We start from the raw sequence: 6,139 nt of genomic DNA, 5'->3' as shown, positions 1-6,139 counted from the left end.
CATTGTAAAACCCTGAACATGTGCAAAATGTATGTAAAGCACTGGATTCTCACCTCCAAAGACAGAAGCTAGTGCTTTTCCTCATTCTTTTCCAATTTATACACAAGTACATATTTTCATATTTCATTTCCCATTAGTGTGGCTGTGTTCTGATCATTTCCTATTCCCATCATCGGTGAGGGAGGGACCCTCCATCCTAAGTAGAATAAAATGGCTAGACACACAATGGACGGATGTGAGGGACAGCAGTTTATTAGTCATGTACACTCACAGCCTGGGACAGGAGGATGTTCCCTGCCACTCAGGACCACACCCGGTTTGCACTCAGGAGCAGAGTGAACCAGGAGGGCCAGTGGGAGGCAGGCTTTGTAGTAGCAAGCAGGTGAGGTGCCTCCTGGTTCCCGCAGAGGATGTGATGAGTTTGATTGAATAACTCCACGCTGGCTGGCAGCGAAGCCTATTAGGTGAGGATCTGGGAGAGCACAGCTGCTCTGGCTGATTGGGGAACTAGCTGGATGGGGGGTTTTTCTGCTGGATGGGGCAGGGCCTTGGAGGTCCTGAGAAGGTCATAGATGTTGAGGCAGCAGATGAAAACTTTGGGCTTCTAATACAGACTGTCAGGATAAGCAGGGGTGTGCTCTGATAATCTCCTCCCTCTCCTGAAACAACAAAGCTCGTGTCACGTGTCCACTGAGGTGAGCAGGGAGGGCTTTGCTCATCACAGACCCCCAGGGATTCAGGCTGATGGAAGCATCTTGGGATGCTGGCATTCCCACATGCGGCTACAAGGCCACTTCAGGAAGGAGGAGGGACAGGAGTTTGAGCCCTGGGTCTGAAATGCTCCCTCGTCCCTCCCGGAAGCAACACTCCCCACCTCTAACCCCCTCTATTCATGTCTTCTTGGCCAAAGCAAGTCTCACCAGCCAGGCCTGATGTGAAGGTCACGGGATGTGCCATTCTCCTGGGGGTGGGGCAGAGGAGGACTGGGTGCTTATGAATCCCAGCCGTGCCCTTCACATGCCACACATACCAATTTGGGTCTTTCTTAGCTGAAACTCTGCTCTGACCAGTTATCCATTTTTTAAAAATATATTTTTGGGAATACAGTTGATCCTTGAACATCATTGGTTTGAACTGTGGGGATTCACTTATACTTGGATAATTTTTGATAATAAATACAATGGTTCTACAGGGTCAGTGGAAACAGCTGCTGCTGCTAAATCGCTTCAGTCGTGTCCGACTCTGTGCGACCCCATAGACGGCAGCCCACCAGGCTCTGCCGTCCATGGGATTCTCCAGGCAAGAACACTGGAGTGGGTTGCCATTTCCTTCTCCAATGTATGAAAGTGAAAAGGGAAAGTGAAGTTGCTCAGTCATTTCCAACTCTTAGCGACCCCATGGTCTGCAGCCTACCAGGCTCCTCCGTCCATGGGATTTTCCAGGGAAGAGTACTGGAGCGGGGTACCATTGCCTTCTCCAGTGAAAACAGTGACAAACTTTATTTTCTTGGGCTCCAAAATCACTGCAGATGGTGACTGCAGCCATGAAATCAAAAGACATTTGCTCCTTGGAAGAAAAGCTATGACCAACCTAGAGAGCATATTAAAAAGCAGAGACGTTACTTTGCCAGCAAAGGTCAGTCTAGTCAAAGCTATGATTTTTCCAGTATTCATATATGGATGTGAGAGTTGGACTATAAAGAAAGCTGAGCGCCGAAGAATTGATGCTTTTGAACTGTGGTGTTGGAGAAGACTCTTGAGAGTCCCTTGGACTGCAAGGAGATCCAACCAGTCCATCCTAAAGGAAATCAGCCCTGAATATTCATTGGAAGGACTGACGCTGAACCGTCCAATACTTTGGCTGCCTGATGCAAAGAACTGACTCACTGGAAAAGACCCTGATGTTGGGAAAGATTGAAAGCAGGAGGAGAAGGGGACGACAGAGGATAAGATGGTTGGATGGCATCACCGACTCGATGGACATGAGTTTGAGCAAGCTCTGGGAGTGGGTGATGGACAGGGAAGCCTGGCGTGCTGCAGTCCATAGGGTCAGACACGACTGAGTGACTGAACTGAACTGAACTGAACTTACCCTCAGCATCCACACTGCAGTTCACCGTTAATGCTGGGGTGTCTCCTCTTTCTAGAACCTGAGCTTCTCCCTGTTGCTGAGACATGGGGCTTTGGTGGACATTTGTTGAGGCAGTGAGTGCCCTGAATGCTGGCTTGGCTCCCCGTGTGAGATGCTGTCCTCAATGAGATGCTGTCCCTTACTTGTCACAGCAGTCCTATACAGCAGCTTCTAGTGAAAGTGAAAGTCGCTCAGTCAAGTCTGACTCTTTGCGAATCCATGGACTATACAGTCCATGGAATTCTCCAGGCCAGAATACTGGAGTGGGTAGCCTTTCCCTTCTACAGGGGATCTTCCCAACTCAGGGATCGAACACAGGTCTCCCGCATTGCAGGCGGATTCTTTATTAGCTGAGCCACAAGGGAAGCACAGCAGCTTCTAGGGACACCCCTATTCTCACAGTGGGTCACAGGCCTGGCTCAGGAACCACCCAGCTTGACATAGATGCCAAGGGCTGGCCTGGGGCTCCCAGCTGGCTCACCAGGATACAGGGTGGGGCTCTGAGCACTCCCGACACGGTTCTCATGCAGCTGTGACTGTTCTGGGCCTTTCCAGACAGAGCATGGATACTGACTAGAATGTGGGGTGACCACATCACACCACTGCCAGCACTGAGGGTCTTGCTAATGTCCTGGGGAGACGTGGATCATCAGTGATTCTATTTGCATTTCTCCTCCCCATTCTGAGCTCTGAGCTGCTCCCTCTTGGGGTTGCATGGGCCCTGGGAGAGCAGGGCAGGCCCTGACAGCCCTCTCTTCCACTGCGTTCTTCCCAGATCTGTTCATCCACCAGAGACCCCGACCTTCGTGTCCTTATCCCGGGACGTAGCCGCTGCACGTTTCCCCAGGTGCACAGGCAGGTGGAAGGATGGAGCTCACTTGGGCGGTGGGGCGGGGAGCTCATCCAGGTGAGCCTTCCTGCGCGCTGGGTCGGGCGCCACCTGGTGGTCCAGTTGCTCAGTTCAGTTCAGTTCAGTAGCTCAGTCGTGTCCGACTCTTTGTGACCCCATGGACTGCAGCACGCCAGTCCATCATTAACTCCCGGAGCTTGCTCAAACTCATGTCCATCGAGTCGGTGATGCCATCCAACCATCTCATCCTCTCTCGTCCCCTTCTCCTCCTGCCTTCAATCACTCCCAGCATCAGGGTCTTTTCCAATGAGTCAGATCTTCGCATAAGATGGCCAAAGTATTGGAGCTTCAGCTTCAGCATCAGTCCTTCCAATGAATATTCAGGGCTGATTTCTTTTGGGATGGACTGGTTGGATCTCCTTGCAGTCCAAGGGACTCTCAAGAGTCTTCTCCAACACCACAGTTCAAAAGCATCAATTCTTCGGCCCTCAACTCTCTTTATAGTCCAACTCTCACATCCATACACGACTACTGGAAAACCACAGATTTGACCAGATGGACTTCTGCTGGTGAAGTCCAGTTACTAGAAGGAGTCTCTTGCCCTGGGCTGATGGAGCACGGGCTGCATTTGTAAACATTTTGTCTCCCGACATGTCTACCTCTGGAGCATCACTGATACCATTGATACCAATATCCTGTAAATATTCCTTCCCTACCCACAGCTTCTCTGCCGCGTCCAGGCCAGGCCCCCATCATTGCTCACTGGCACTCCTGCCGCTGTGCAGCAGTCAATCCTTCACGTGCGCTTCCAGTCTCCCTTTCAACCGCCCATTCTCCTCACGGCCGCTAGAGGGAGCTTCAAAAGCATACTCTAGTACTCTGCTCGGGGTTTCCAGTGTACTTGTCCCAAGTCCTTACCTGACTTTGAAGCCTGGGGCAGTCTGATTGAGCCGACCTCTACACCTGCCTCGTTCCCTCCATTACTTGAGGGATGGTCCGGTCACACAGGCCTTTTTTCTACCACTCGAACCTCCAAGCCTTTGCAGGTGCTATTCCTTCTGTCTGGAGTATCCTCCAGGCATCTCACCTGACTGGCTTCTAAGTGACCATTAGGTCTCAGCATAGAAAAGCCACTCCCTCCAGGAAGCCCACCTGAACTTCCCCTGACAGGATGGGCCCCCTGTGGCCCTCATCTCATTACCACTGCTGATTCTTTACATAGTTATTGCTTTAATTTCAATTTCAAAATTGGGAACCCTGAAGGGCATCTTCATTGTCTCTCTGATATGAAAGGGTTTTTTTTTTTTTTCTTATTCTTTTCCCATCCAGCCCCGGGCTCTGGGTCCCCTTAGTCATCTATGTCTGCCATAGACATCCCAGCACCCAAACTATACTTGGTACACAGCAGGTGCTTAAACGTCCTGGGGACCTGGCCTGTTCCGGGCACTGGGAGGCAAGAGAGGCCCCTATGGGTAAAGGGAGGGGATGACAGGACAGGGGGCATGAGTCAGTGTGGGACAAACCCCCAGATGCTGTTCTGCTCAAAGCTGCTCTAACCTCCGCAGACAAGGTCCAGCACATACTGGTTAGTGTGCAGTGATGGGAAATCAAGTCATGTATCTTCCTAACCCAGCAGGACCACAGGAACCACCAGGGACAGCCCTGTCCCTCTGCAGAGGCTCTCCTGGCTAAGGAAGTCACTCTGACCTCAGTGTCCTCTCTCCTCCCAGTGCCTTTGGGACAAATTTGGCCCTGCCCCTGGCGTGGCCAAGATGCATCTCTGCTCACAATCTGACTGTAAATTTCCTCTGGGCACCTCTACTTTTACACTGAATGGTCTTAGTTTTTGCTGGCATTGGCCCCATTTTCCCAGAGCCCAGGGCTGGATGCAAAAAGAGTAAGAAAAAAACCCTTTCATATCAGAGAGGCATGAAGATGGTCCATTATGAAGTGAAGGGAACTAACTCTCAGCTAAAAAAATTATCTGGCTAAATGACAGGCTCACATCACCTCCCCGTACTCACCCCCAGGCATTTTCTCCTCCTCCTTCTCCCTGTTTTCCCTGCCTCTTCATGATGTTTTCTTTTTTCTTCATTTTGCTTGACTAGAAGACATCAGTTTTTGCAACATCATTTTCATGGAGATCTTCCTGGGAAAGATTGGAGATAAACCCAGCAGAGCTGACAGCATAGCTCTGTTCACAGGAACCAAAGAAACCACTTTTCAAATTGCAAAAAAATGATTAGAAATTAGAACTCCAGTTACAGCTGGAGATGGAGGGAGAGGTGACTGGGTCTCTCTCAGGCTTCTTCCCTCCAGCTCATCTCTCCAGTCTCCCCGCCCTTCCCCTCCCTAACCAGGTGCTTCACACTGAAACTTGAAAGGTTAATAATCATAATACATAATGTTTATTGAGAACATAGTATGTTCCAGATGCTGAGCTGAGTACTATAAACTAGGTACCTTATTCATTCACCCCATATACCAAGTATGTGTTCTTTCTTCCATTCATTGGGCACTCACCAGTCCCTGGACTGGAAAGCAAGCCAGCATTTATTGAGCAACTATTGAGTGCTGATGACCTCAGTTAATCCCTTCAAGGATCCCTTCTTACATTCAAGGAAGTCAGAGCTCGTGGCTCAGGGCTGAGGTCCCACAGCACCTGCTCTGGGTCTCTTGGCCACCCAGTGAGGGTCTGACCAGTACAGCTGTCATCCATCCTTGTTTCTTCAGTTCAGAGGCTCCTACTCTGCTCAGGGAACAGTATTATTATTGTAATTGCTGCTGCTGTTGTCATTGTCATAAAAACCATCCCCTAGCAACAACAATGGCAGCTACACGTCCTTTTTATACCTCGCACGGTTACCATCTGCTCCTATGATGACCTTTGACACATACTGACTGTGTAAGGCAGGACTTGGCCCTGGAGACAGAGATGCATCAGCAAGGCTAAGGATTTGTCCAGGGTACCAGTGAGCTGGGTCTGGCCCATCATCTTCGCTGGGCTTGGATGCCAGGGTGTGTGATGTCTACGACAGCCAGGAGGGCCATGTCTGCAGATGAGTAAGAAGCTGAGAAAACCTGACTGCAGAAGAAAGAATGAGACAGAAGAGCAGACAAACCAAGATTAAACCCACGAGGGGAGAGATGGACAGGGCT

The 6,139-nt window shown here is 50.3% G+C and overlaps 1 long non-coding RNA gene across 1 annotated transcript; it reads right to left on the bottom strand.

Moving 5' to 3' along the window:
* Window positions 1–234: 234 nt before the first annotated feature.
* Window positions 235–5,731, bottom strand: LOC145542508 (uncharacterized). Its single transcript, XR_014079903.1, has 3 exons — window positions 5,595–5,731; window positions 5,005–5,129; window positions 235–659 (listed from the first exon to the last, which is right to left on the bottom strand). It is a non-coding gene; the product is annotated as an uncharacterized LOC145542508 (long non-coding RNA).
* Window positions 5,732–6,139: the final 408 nt, after the last annotated feature.

The sequence above is a fragment of the Giraffa tippelskirchi genome, chromosome 3, assembly GCF_054371585.1.
Source record: "Giraffa tippelskirchi isolate mGirTip1 chromosome 3, T2T-mGirTip1v1.2.pri, whole genome shotgun sequence".
Classification (NCBI taxonomy): domain Eukaryota; kingdom Metazoa; phylum Chordata; class Mammalia; order Artiodactyla; family Giraffidae; genus Giraffa; species Giraffa tippelskirchi.
This window is presented reverse-complemented; position numbering and strand designations above follow the sequence as displayed.